The sequence below is a fragment of the Carassius auratus genome, unplaced genomic scaffold (assembly GCF_003368295.1).
Source record: "Carassius auratus strain Wakin unplaced genomic scaffold, ASM336829v1 scaf_tig00045499, whole genome shotgun sequence".
In the NCBI taxonomy this organism is placed as follows: domain Eukaryota; kingdom Metazoa; phylum Chordata; class Actinopteri; order Cypriniformes; family Cyprinidae; genus Carassius; species Carassius auratus.
Window position 1 is genome coordinate 1 of NW_020526907.1, and position 15,033 is coordinate 15,033.

The following is a 15,033-nucleotide window of genomic DNA, read 5'->3' on the forward strand; positions in this document are numbered from 1 at the left end:
GCATCTGTCAACACCTGCATGTTACTGTGTTGAGCTCAGATATCAGCTTGCTATACCGTCATGCACTGAATTATTGGGTTTTCAGAAAGAAGTTATCCATGATGCTTGCTAAATATAACCATTGCTTACTTTATTTTTAAAGTTCAAGTTTGTCTTGCATGCAGTCGCTCATGTAAGCTTTCAAAGTATGCTTGAGCGTGGACGACAGAAATAATGGGAGTTATGAGATATAAAAGTCATAATTATGACATAAAATATATGACAGATTAGTGTTAATAATATGACCTTACAGTAAAAATTGGATTTAAAAGGTAAAATTTAAAAATTAAAAAGTCAGGTCAAAATTATGAGTACTAATAAGTAATTTAAGTCATAATATGACTAAAATCCGCAATTATGATATATGAAAGTATAAAATAAGAAGCCAAAATAATGAAATACTAAGAAATAACAATGGCCTAAAAAGTAGAAATTATTACATAAAAAGTTACAATTGATGGGATAAGTATGAAAAGTCATGATTATGACATAAATGGGTGAAATAATGAGATACTAGATGATAAATACAACTTAAAATTTAAACTTAAAAGGTGAAATTATGATATGAATAAAAATGATGAGATTATAAGAAATAATTAAACCTAAAAAGTAATAGTTATGACATTAAAAGCCAAAATAATTAGATACTATGTAATAATTGTGGCCTAAAAGTAGAAATTATGACTTAAAAAGTTGCAATGCAATTATGATTAATGAGATAAAAGGCCATATAAGTTTGACTTAAAATGTCAAATGTATGAAATATCAAATAAAAATGACTTTTGAAATGAAACATTTTGAATTCAAGGGAAAAATTTTAACATAAATCAAAATTGAGATGCTAAGTAATAATTAAACCATAAAAAGTATCATTCATAATTAAAACAAGTAGCAATTATGAGGTACAGAAGTCATAATTATGACATATAAATCAAGATTATGAGATACCAAGCAATAATTGTGTTTAAAACTTATAAAAATTATGAGATTGACTTGTCATAATTATGGATAAGGAATAATTACAACCTAAAAAGTACAAATTATGGCATACAAATTTAAAATGATGAGCTAGAAAATCAACTATGAGATATAAAAATGCATAATTATGAGATAAAAAGATGTAATTATGAGATACTTGATAATATTTGCAGACAATTTGGCACATTTATTAGATAATTATGACATAACAACCCTCTACGAACATCTTGGTAATTGAATCGCGATTGGCTAGTACATTTTTTAGATTACACCTTAAAAAGTCATAATTATGACAAAAAGTCCTAATTTCAGCTTTTTACTTTCATAAATTAGACTTTTTGTGTTAGAATTATGACTTGGGATGCCATAATTAAATTTTTCCGCCATAATTTCATTCACCAAATCAGGATTTTGTGTGGTATTTGGTGAGAATGAGAGTACGGTTGAGTAACCGTTTTGTTTTGCTCTCTCTACAGGTTTGCCCAGCGATGGAAATGAAAAAGGGACAGTGGATCCTTGAACTGAATTTCATTTCGTGACCGCTTCCAAAAAGCAGAAGTGAAATCAAATGACTTAATATTTCTATTTAAAAGCCCTCACAAGGAAATGCTATGCAGTCTTCTTTATTAACACGCTCATTTTCTACCGTGGATCCTCATGCAAGTCTTCCAAACTGACCATGCGTTTCCTGCTCGGATCTCACCAGCAATGTTTTCACGTTCCTCTTGTTCTCTGCTGTGACTGTGCTGATGTTTCAGACCAGGTTTATACACACACACACACACACACATTGCACTATGTCCTCAAACAGATATATCCCGTCTGCACCTCTGTGAAATCCAGACAGTACAGATGTAAATAGTTAGATGTTTGTGGTGAATGCTCTAAAATATTCACAGGACGACAGAGAAGGAAGTAATAATAAAACTGTGAATGATATAATGTGAATGACTGGGTTGGTAGTGACCCGTCTCTCCTGTAGCTGGAAATACATCTGACCCGAACAACAGCACCTCTTTAAACAAAAACTCCCCCTTTGTGCCTTATTTTAACATTTTTAGAAAGTGTTGGATTGGTTCTCTTTTTTTTTTTTTTTTTTTTTTTTTGTAAGGACTTTTTTTTTTTTGCATTTGCAAATGCTAAATATATATATAATCCATTAATGCGGTTACAAGTTTTGTCAAGTAACTTATTTTCTTTAATCCAATTCCTTCTATTGTAGCCACTTCATCTAGATCTAGAACAAAAGCAGACTATTATTTGTACTAATGCCATTGAACAGGAGATTGTTTGATTTTCTATGCAGACTCGACTTTGTGTCAATAATTAGACGAGGGATCAAATGAGTTTTGTTGTTGTTAACCTTGGTTTTCATCTGACTTCACATTGTTGTAGCAAAATGTCTGATTTCCTTTTGGCTCTTCACATCAAAAAGCTTTAAGACAGGCGTCACATTCACATTGTCTGGAATGTTTCGGTTCCGTTAGAATGGAACAGTTTGAAATGTTTGAATTGTAGCGCCTCGCATCACGTGATTCCAAACGGAATGTTGCAGGATGGGCATCACTGAGTCACTCTAACTGGATTTCTCTTAACCTCAACACACTACTTTACAGCTGTGCCAGATATCAGATCTTTGTTTAAAAGAAAAAAGGCTTTAAATTGAAAGATGCATGTTACTTGTACTCCTGAGCACATTCACGGTTGAAAGAACAGTTTTCAAGCCATCCAAGATGTGGATGATTGTTTCTTTTTCAGAAATTAGAGAAATTAATATAGATTTTCTATATAGCGATAGATCTTCTGCAGTGGATGGGTGCCGTCAGACTAGAGCGATGTGGATTAGCGTTACGTTTGGACTCTCATTCTGACGGCACCCATTCACTGCAGAGGATCCAGTGGGGAGCAAGTGATGCAATGCTACATTTCTCCAAATCTGATGAAGAAACAAACTCATGTACTGTACATCTTGAAGGGAATGAGAAAGTGAAGATTTTTAAGGTGAACATAAAAGGTCACAATAAGAAGCCGGTCGCATTTTTTTTCCTGTGAACTGGACATTTGTACCAGCCAGTGAGAAATCGTTTTTTCGTCTGTCAGTGTTTTAGTTTACATTCTTAGTGTTTCTACCTCACTTTCCCTCACTATCGTCGTGTGTCGCATCTTTTCAGTGGCAGTACTTTTATCCATAGCATCTCAAACAGACATTTCACTGTTTATGTTGGTTTTTTTTTTGGGATGAACGAGTTGCAGAACCAGAGCTTTTATAGTAAAACTAAAATATCTTTGCATTTATCGCACATGATCTCTTTATTGATGGAAATAGTTCCTCCTCTTCAGTGTTTCAGAGGCTTTCTTCAGGTTTCTTCACTTACAGGGAACTAGTTCTAGTTGTTCTTTTATCGAGACAAGTTGATGTTTTTCCAAGGACGTTGGAGGTCTGAAGTTGTTAGGATCAGACTTTTATTGTAACTCACCTTGAAATACCAAAAAAACCTCATGGACTGGTCAATAACGTCATGTTTCTTGTCCCTCAGGTGTTCACTGAAAAAGGTTTGCGGGTCAAACAAATACGACGACTATTTAACGATACTAACCTAACCAGAGATACGCACACTGACTAATCACTACAGACACGCAAACCAAACTCTTCTCTTTCTAGTTGTTTTCTTTCTGTCCGAGTTTCACTGATTATTTTGAGATTACAGAAGTTTTATATTGTGCAAACGTCTTCTTGTGGTTAATATTGAACTGGGTTTGGTTGATGATGCTATGAGCCATTTGATGTTTTTACAAAGCAGTCTTTTTAAATTGTGTGTAGTCTCTTGTTTTGTTGAAATAAAGAAATAGGAGAAAATAATTGTGTCTTGCTTGATGTGTATTATGAGGTTTTGCTTTGTCACAGTTATGCCTTTTTAAAGTATAATTACTGTCATAATTTGACTTTATTTCTACTGTAATCAGACTTATCTGACAATTATGACATTTGTTATAATTTCTACATTTTATGCTGTAATTATGACTTTTTATGATCTTATTTCTATTTGTCATAATTACGATTTTTAATCCCATGGACTATCATAATTTTATCTATTTCTAATTTTTATTAGTCTTCTTATCTCGTATTTATGACTTCATATATCATGATTTTCACTTTTTGAAAAAGATAAATAAATAAAAAAGATTGACATTTCTCATTAAATACACCATTTCGATTCAATTACACTACATGCAGTCGGCAGTGTTCTTATGTTTTTTTAAAGAAGTCTATTTTTCCTTAAAAAAAAAAATTGTTATAAAATATAGTAAATTTGAGTACAATTCTAAAATATTATTGCAATTCAAAATACATGTTTTCTATGTAAATATATTGCAAAATGTATTTTATTTTTGTGATTAAAGCTGAGTTTTCAGCACATTTACTCCAGTGTCACATGATCTTCAGAAATCATTCTAATATGCTAATTTTCTGCTCAAGAAACATTTCTGATTATTATCAGTGTTAAAAAAAAAAAATACTGCTTCATATTTTTTTGGAAACTGACACATTTTACATGATTCTTTCGTAGAAAGTTCTAAAGAACGGCGTTTATGTCTTTGTAACATTATAAATGTCTTTATACTGTCACTTTTGTTCAGTTTAACGCATGCTTGCTGAACAAAAGTGTTTTTATTATAACACATTTGCGATGCTAAATAATAAATTAGTTTATTTCTGGTTTGATGTTGATGAAGTATGGTGCAAAAAGTCAGTAAAACAGAAGATGAAACAAACATATTAGATGATAAACGTGCTTCATCAGATGAACGTCGTCTTGTTGATGAGCGTGACTCTTTAGTTGTGTTTTTCATCTCTGAGATCCTCCAAGCTCTTTTTTTTTCAGGCCAGATGTCAAATTAACTGGCGCTCATTGAAGATGGAGAAGGTTCATGTGAATCATTATCAGCTCGCATTATGAAGAAGAATCAGACCTCGACTGTAATTAATCTCAGAGAGTTGAATAAATATACCTTTGTATTCAGTCTTTTCATTGTGAGTTAAGAACTAGAGCGAGAAAGAGATGGGGAAGGTGGACGAGACGGACCTTCTTCTCATGTCACCGTCACAAAAGACTCCATCAACACATCACGAACATACTGTTTTTGTGCTCCGCTTGGATTAAAAGGACCAGCATTGATCTCGCTTATGAACGGACAAGGTTTGAAATGCATAAAAACATCCGACTAAACAAACATCAGGCCAGCGTCGTGTTAATGAGGCTGTGGAGCAGGACAGAAGACTTCTGAGCCACAAAAGAGCCGGGGCTTTGAGAGGCGCCAGAAGAGCAGAGCTGAAAAGGTAAAAAAAAAAAAAACTGCTAATGGACGACACTTGATTGTCTGCGGTCTTTTCACACGCTGTGAGTCAGTGGCAGACTTGGTGATCCATTGAAAAGTCGAGACTTCATTTGAACATCTATGTGTGAATTATGTGTCTTTAGCACTTACATATATAAATTATTTGATGATTAATTAATAGTTAGATATTAATAATATAATATGTAATAATCACTCATTATAACATGAGTATGTATTATTAATAAAAAAATTATATGAAATATTTTATATAATGCATAAAACAGAATAATACTTTTATGTATTTTTATACACACGTAGGCTATATGAACACACAGGCTAAACAGACAAATTAAAATAAATGCTAGTTAAAATTATTTAATTTAGTTTAATAAAATTTGTTTATTATTTTTTTAATTAATTTATAACATTAAAATTGATAGAATTTATATAAAATGTAAATTAAATGATAATCATTTATATATATATATATATTGTATATATATATATATATATATATATATATATATATATATATATATATTATATATATATATATATATATATATATATATATATATATACATACACACACACACACAGCCATTCAAAAGTTTGGTATCAGTAAAATTTGTAATGTTTTTTTTTTTTTTATGTGAAGAGTTCTGCACGTCAAGGCTGTGAATTTATTTGATCAAAAAATACAGAAACAAAAAAAGTAATATTGTGAAATATTACTGGAATTTAAAATAATGGCTTACTATTTTAATATACTTAAAAACATAATTTATTCCTGTAATATGTTGACTTATAAATTTTGCTGCTTCATATTTTTTATTGTAGCCTGTGATACTTTTGAACAGCACTTTGTGTGTGTGTGTGTGTGTGTGTGTGTGTGTGTGTGTGTGTGTGTGTGTGTGTGTGTGTGTGTTTGTGTGTGTGTGATTGAGTGTCTGAGCGTTTAAGTGTCTGTGTAAATATATATGTACATATACATTATACACAAACACACGCAGCAACTGGTGTGTCATGATGCTTTTTAACCTCAAAACATGTTGCAAAGGTCATATCATTAATGCCTCCAGCATTTAGGTGTGTCCAGAAATAAAATATGAAAGCACTCCAAATGAAAATTAGCAAACAATGTATGAAACCTAACAGGACAAGCTAAAACAAAACCATATCTGATTAGTATCTAATAACCTAGGTGTACAAGATCACTTTGACAGGTGCAAAGAGCTGAAGTAAACCCACTGCTGCTTTAACAAGAGCGTAACTGAGCAGAGACGAGCGTGAGAGGCACATGAGAGATGATGCAGGCAGAAGTGAGACAGTAATGGTCATTCTCCGCTCGTGACCTGACAGACACAGACAGACAGAGACGAGCGGGACACCACGTCCCAGACAGATCTGACCCACTTCTACAATCCCAGCTCGTCTGTCTCAGCTGGCACGGACCCAGCGCTTCACAAAAACATGCTTTTGTCTTGACACCAGGTTCTGTGACTGTTTCCATGATGACATGATCTGTAGCATAAACTCTGCATTTTCTTATATAAATACATATTGCAGAGAGATGCTGTATTTTGATGTCAACAGTGAGATTAGAAAGAATTTGCAAAAACGCTGGAATTGTTTTATAAACATCTTCACTGTTCAGCGCTGTTAATTAAACTGTGATAAGTAGGTCTATTTATTATTCTGATTCATGGAATGCAGAGCAGTTTGTTTCAGTAAAAGGTGTGGACCTAACACTGCAGGATCCAGGCTCTTCCGATCCGTTTCCTCGCAGCTCCTGGACGGGGTTAATCCTGTTTTCTGGGAACAGCTAATCTGTACTTGGCCCAGAGGAAAGTGACACAGCACAAAGTCAAATCAGACCACAAACAGTTGTCTATGTAGGAAATGCATGCCCGAAACTAGCTATTTGACGCTTAAAACTGCTATATGTGTTTTTTCAACCACTAGATGTCTCATGAAAGCAGTGCATCTCAAACCAAAGCAAACTCTGGACATACAGAGAAAGCAGGAAATATAATGAAGCATTTGGCATTTGTAAATAATATAAAGTAATATAACGCACAGCTAAAGTATTCACCGCATCTCATGTCTGTTTCACTTCGCCAAATGATTTCAGTTATCTCAAAGGTCTGTGAAGCCTAAAACAGCAAAATGACCCAAAGACATAATGACACTGACCAAGCTAACAAATATGTGACCCTGGAACACACCTTAAGTGTCAGTTTTTCGAAATTGAGAGATATAAGATCTGAAAGCTGAATAAATTGCTGACCATTGCTGTAGGATCGGATTTGTTAGGATCGGACAATATTCGGCCGAGATACAGCTATTAGAAAATCTGGAATCTGAGGGTGCAAAAAAATAAAAATATTGAGAAAACCGCTTTTTAAGTTTCCTAAACTCAGCAATGCATATTACTAATCAAACATTAAGTTTTGATATATTTATGGTAGGAAATGTACAAAATATCTTCATGGAACATAATCTTTACTCAATATCCTAATGGTTTTTGGCATAAAAGAAAACTATCATTTTGACCCATGCAATGGTTTTTATAGGCTATTGCTAAAAATATACCCAAGAAACGTAAGACTTAAGGTTTTGTGCTCCAGGGTCACAAAGAGTAAAAAAGTTGCTGCATTAACAACCTGGTTGGGCATCAGGCTGTTTTCTAATAGTTCAATGGCCCTTATTCATTATTTATATAAAAATGCATAAATCATCCCCTTGGAATTATAAGGTTCTATCTGACATTTTTGTCAAAATTGAGTTATTCCCATATTGTTATTCTGTGAAAACTTATTTACATTATATGATAGATTTTTTATGTTGTATGGGATTTTTATTTAAAAAACAGCAAGGTTCTATCTACACAGTTGAATGGAATGCAAAAACTTTGAAGCTCAATATCTCAAAACTCCTCGGAATGCAGATAGAACCTTGGTGAAATGTATTTGCTCAGATGCAAAAACCCTGGATCTAATGCTTTGACATTCATACATTTTTAAGCTCCCAGATGTTTTGGCCCCATTTCTTTTATAGAAACATTTGCTGATTCCCCTTTTTGCCTCTTGGTAATGTAATTATTATTATTATCAAACTTCTAAATTATCTAAGCTGACAGAGTGTGTTATGATCAATAATTTTCTATAAAATTCAGATAAGACAGGGATATTGCTTATTGGACCTAAAACACTACACAGAATCTAATATAGTTTGCAACTAAACGCATGGGCGTAGGTTTGGTCTCAGCTTTGGTGGGGACCCCCCGATATACCCCCCCCCCCCCTTTTTTGTTGTAAGATACCAATGATTTCATGACTTCCTTTTTTATTTCAGACTGTTGGCAATACAGAAAATCACAATACAGAAGTGAATCTACTTCATCTCATTATATTGTGCCCTGACCCTGATATACCATCCTGTATACTGTCCCTAAAGAGCTAGTATAACTGTATACTCTCAAAAATGCACTCTCAAAAAATAAACAAAAAAACAAAAACAAAAAACACCTGAGACACCTGAGTGTAATACTGAACAACCAAACGTTTATTAACATAAATTATTATGTACATTAGTATTTACAACAAAAAATACTCTGCCACAAGGAAACAAATCTAAATAAATAAATATAATAACCCTTTTCTATTATGAACACTATTTACCCTCCAGTACACTCACATTTATGTTGACTGCAAGATTCTAAGTTAAGGTACAGGCTAATTGACATTCAGTTACTTGCTAACGTAGCATTCTATCATCCTGGGTAACACATACTATCACCAGTTAATACTATTTTCCACAGTAGAATCTGCATTTGAAAGCCTGGTCAGTCACTACTGCTAGTTTATTTGTGTGGCTAGCTAGTTATTTTGCTTACTTACACTCTGACTCTGCTTTATGAAAAAGCTTCTTATGTCCCTTTTGCATAAGGCATCTACAAAGTAAAAAAAGGGGCAAAAAAAAAACGTAATATTAAAATGTTTTTACTCTGGCCTTTGTATATGGCAAAGAGAAAGCCCTGGTAACTTACTGTCGGCGTCACACACACACACACACACACAGCGTGCGTATCACCCGCTCGCTGCTAGTGCAAGCACAAAAAGTTTTTTTACGCCGTTTCTTGTACTGTCGGCATCCTGGCCGTTAGAATCGATCCAAATAGCAGTTCAAAGGAGCTTGCTAAATATTGGTGGGGACAAATTTGTCATCTCAAAATATTGATAGGGACTAGTAGCGTCCCCCCTAAACCTACGCCCATGACTAGACGGATGTACTGTTACTTCCTCTACAGTCAAAAATCTGGGTGTTATATTAGACAGTAACTTATCATATTTCCAATGTTACAAAAACTGCATTCTTCAATCTTAGAAACATTGCCAAGTTATGAAACATGTTATCTGTTTCTGATGCAGAAAAGCTAGTTCATGCATTTATGACCTCTAGACTGGACTATTGTAATGCAATTCTAGGTGGTTGTCCTGCTTCGTCAATAAACAAGCTACAGGTAGTCCAAAATGCAGCAGAGTCCTTACGAGGTCAAGAAAATATCTGTGCACTGGCTACCTATTAAGTTTCGTATCAGTTACAAATTATCATTACTTACCTATAAGGCCCTAAATGGTTTAGCTCCAGCGTACCTAACTAGCCTTCTACCACGCTACAACCCATCACGCTCCCTAAGGTCACAAAACTCTGGACTTTTGGTCGTTCCTAGGATAGCAAAGTCCACTAAAGGAGGTAGAGCTTTCTCACATTTGGCTCCCAAACTCTGGAATAGCCTTCCTGATAATGTTCGGGGTTCAGACACACGCTCTCTGTTTAAATCTAGATTAAAAACACATCTCTTTCGCCAAGCATTCACATAATGCATCTCATAACTTTGTACTTCAGTTACATTTAATCAAATGCACATTTTTACTCTTCTGCTTAGGTTGAACACATCATTTTTGGCTTAACTGGAACAGCAGCTATGCTAATTTATCTCTATTAAGAAATGTAAGTTGGGTGCTTAAAGCCTTTACGTATAATACACTATTAAAAGATATAATGCATTATAATTATTCGTAATGTGCATTGTTATACATCATATCATGCTGTAAATAATTATAACCAAATACATAAAATACATGTAAAAATTGACCAACAAGTGTTATAATGTATTAACTGTGGTTGCAATTATTCACGAGCACATACTGTACAGTGCATTACGAGACATAATTAATGCATTAAAAGTACTTTTATAATGCATTATACAGTCTTGTTCAAAATAATAGCAGTACAATGTGACTAACCAGAATAATCAAGGTTTTTAGTATATTTTTTATTGCTACGTGGCAAACAAGTTACCAGTAGGTTCAGTAGATTGTCAGAAAACAAACAAGACCCAGCATTCATGATATGCACGCTCTTAAGGCTGTGCAATTGGGCAATTAGTTGAAAGGGGTGTGTTCAAAAAAATAGCAGTGTCTACCTTTGACGGTACAAACTCAAAACTATTTTGTACAAACATTTTTTTTTTCTGGGATTTAGCAATCCTGTGAATCACTAAACTAATATTTAGTTGTATGACCATAGTTTTTTAAAACTGCTTGACATCTGTGTGGCATGGAGTCAACCAACTTGTGGCACCTCTCAGCTGTTATTCCACTCCATGATTCTTTAACAACATTCCACAATTCATTCACATTTCTTGGTTTTGCTTCAGAAACAGCATTTTTGATATCACCCCACAAGTTCTCAATTGGATTAAGGTCTGGAGATTGGGCTGGCCACTCCATAACATTAATTTTGTTGGTTTGGAACCAAGACTTTGCCCGTTTACTAGTGTGTTTTGGGTCATTGTCTTGTTGAAACAACCATTTCAAGGGCATGTCCTCTTCAGCATAGGGCAACATGACCTCTTCAAGTATTTTAACATATGCAAACTGATCCATGATCCCTGGTATGCGATAAATAGGCCCAACACCATAGTAGGAGAAACATGCCCATATCATGATGCTTGCACCTCCATGCTTCACTGTCTTCACTGTGTACTGTGGCTTGAATTCAGAGTTTGGGGGTCGTCTCACAAACTGCCTGTGGCCCTTGGACCCAAAAAGAACAATTTTACTCTCATCAGTCCACAAAATGTTCCTCCATTTCTCTTTAGGCCAGTTGATGTGTTCTTTGGCAAATTGTAACCTCTTCTGCACATGCCTTTTTTTTAACAGAGGGACTTTGCGGGGGATTCTTGAAAATAGATTAGCTTCACACAGACGTCTTCTAACTGTCACAGTACTTACAGGTAACTCCAGACTGTCTTTGATCATCCTGGAGGTGATCATTGGCTGAGCCTTTGCCATTCTGGTTATTCTTCTATCCATTTTGATGGTTGTCTTCCGTTTTCTTCCACGTCTCTCTGGTTTTGCTCTCCATTTTAAGGCATTGGAGATCATTTTAGCTGAACAGCCTATCATTTTTTGCACCTCTTAATAGGTTTTCCCCTCTCTAATCAACTTTTTAATCAAAGTACGCTGTTCTTCTGAACAATGTCTTGAACGACCCATTTTCCTCAGCTTTCAAATGCATGTTCAACAAGTGTTGGCTTCATCCTTAAATAGGGGCCACCTGATTCACACCTGTTTCTTCACAAAATTGATGACCTCAGTGATTGAATGCCACACTGCTATTTTTTTGAACACACCCCTTTCAACTAATTCAACTAATTGCCCAATTGCACAGCCTTAAGAGCGTGCATATCATGAATGCTGGGTCTCGTTTGTTTTCTGAGAATCTACTGAACCTACTGGTAACTTGTTTGCCACGTAGCAATAAAAAAATATACGAAAAACCTTGATTATTCTGGTTAGTCACATTGTACTGCTATTATTTTGAACAAGACTGTACATAAAGGCTTTAAGTAAAGTGTTTCGCTAACTTCACAGAAGCTGAAAACTGTTGTGATGATAAAGGTCACCAATATCCTTCAGAGGCCTGTCTGTAAAGCCCTCTGACCCTCTGATATAATTATATCTCATAAAAGAGCCCTTTGCATGCTGACTAATTCTTGTTTTCGCTTGCATTGATGTACTTTGTCATCCAGATATGTATGTAATTCCTAGTTTAGAGAGCATTTAGACCCAGAGGAGTCTGGTGTGGGTAAATAAAAGGTGGCACACAGTAAGATATCGCTGCTGCACGATGACCGAGCGCCTGCGAGGTGTTGTGGTGGGATGTGGGAGTCGTTCCCACTCTGCGCCGGTGGCATGAACACACAGCTGCCCACGAAGAGTCACGGCAGAGGCCAGATCTCCATCGCTCTGAGGGACATGAGCAGGTTACTAACACTGGAGGAGGAGTGACCTGAGTCATGAGTTTATTTCGGTTAATACCTCCGATAACGTGTTATGACACGCTCTGTTGGTCTCAGGTCCTGGTGTGTGTTCAGAGGACATCTTGGGCTTTTTTTTCAGTCACACCAAATACTACACGATAAGACTGTCGTATGTTGTTTAATTTAAATGATTGAATGAAGTTATTTAATTTTATATGAATTTGTATGAATGCTAATACACACACACACACACACACACACACATAAAGTGACATAATGCATTTGATTCAATTACCTTAAAAAAGTGTATGCATATATATACACACAGCAATATACCTTAATATTATGTTCATTAAATTATTTTACATTTGTTTTTTGTTTTTTTATATATTCCTAAATAAATGGTTACATTTAAACATATTTAATTATATAAACTATATAAATACATACTAATTTGTGTGTAATTATATAATTATTCAAATGAATTTTATTAAACGATTTACATATTCTGTTTCATTTATATATATTGTTTTGTTACATTGTTGCATTGTGTTATATTGTTTTGTATACAGCAATGCCTATGCTCTCTCAGACGCGCGCACACACACATATATATATATATGTGTGTGTGTGTGTGTGTGTGTGCATATGCATTGTTGTATAATAAAACAATATAAAAACTATATTAAATATAATATATGTATATATGTGTATGGGGAGGTTGTTTAATATATTAATATAAATATATCGATTTTGTAGAAATATCATATTTAATAAGAAAGAAGAGGAAACAGAAAAGGAAGAAGAGTCAAACATACAAATGACTTGCAGGAAAACTTTCTTTCTTCAGTTTTGTCTTTTGGTTAAAGAGCACGAGCACGAGTTGAGCCTGGGCTGCAGAGGAACGGACGCGCGCGCCCCCCAGCGGTGAATGCGCAGAAGGGACGAGCAGCACAACAGCCGTCAATCACAGGAATATTTCAAAATACATTTTCGATGGAAACATTGTGCATTATGATCAAGTCTGTAGCTTAATTAATCAAAGAAAGTTCGGTTTCTATGCATGCATTTCAGTATGTTTCTATCATTAACTCAACACGTCCAGGCTTTATGTGTGGTGCATCTTCAGTCAGTATGTTTGAGAGCTGATGCACACAAGTACAATCTCTGTAAAGAAACGAGCACGTTGTTGGAGTCTGAAGCCATATTTATGATGCTGGATTCAAGTGAAGAAATGACCAGAGGAAGAACTAGCAGTTGGTTTTTATGACTGCATAAATTGTTTGCATCTGTTGTTGGTGCACAGTGTAATGGCTTTCCACTAAAGTGCTGTTAACATTTGTCTTGAGGAGCGCCAGAGCTCTTGATTTAATATCTGGGTGGATCTTTAGCCCTGGAGATCCTCAGTATTCATAGACTCTCTCTGCTGGGGATCAAGCTGTTTATTTCTCAAATAAGATGCGGGACCTGGAGATCTCCATCATTTTATGGCTGTAAAGATTTCTGAGATCATGCATTAAAACAAAAACACACACAGTCTGTGCAAATGAAGGACTTGCTGCAAGGAATGTTATTTCAATGCACACACTCACAAAGCACACAAAAGTTTAAAATGTATTATTATGAATAATAGATGAATTTAGAATATAACAATATAATGATTGCATTTTATTTTTTCTTTATGTATAATAATAAAATGTGATGGTAACGTAATGTACATGAATTTAGTTTAATATAAAGATCAAATGTAAATACAATATGTTGTTTTTTACATATCAAAAACTAAAACTATAATAGAACCGGTTATTATTATAAACAAATATTTGTAATTAATTAATTGAATGTAACATTAACAAATAGAATAATAAAAATAATGTAATGATAAAATATGTTGTACAATATGTTGTCCTAAAAATATTATTTTACGTAAAAGGTATAAGCTAGTATCAATCATTCGGTAAATAGCTAATTATTTAATTGTCTTAAATAATTGTAAATAAATAAATGTAAATAATGAAAAAAAAAATACAATTAAATAAATATTTAAACAATTAATTATTTTTAAATGGTAAATTAATGAATAAATAAATAATCATAAATAGTTAAACAAATAAATAATATTACAATAATAGTTAAATAATCATTTTAAAATATATTATTAAAAACAAGTGAGTTCTTTCAAAAAACTTTGGTTCTTTATTTTCAGCTTTGCCTTTTTGATTAAAGAAAAGGAGCGGGGTTTTGATCAATGTGAAACAGACACAAATGAATAACTAGCCATAAATTAACAGGTTAGTTCAATGCATACACACAAACAAACAGATTTACATATAATATAACTAATA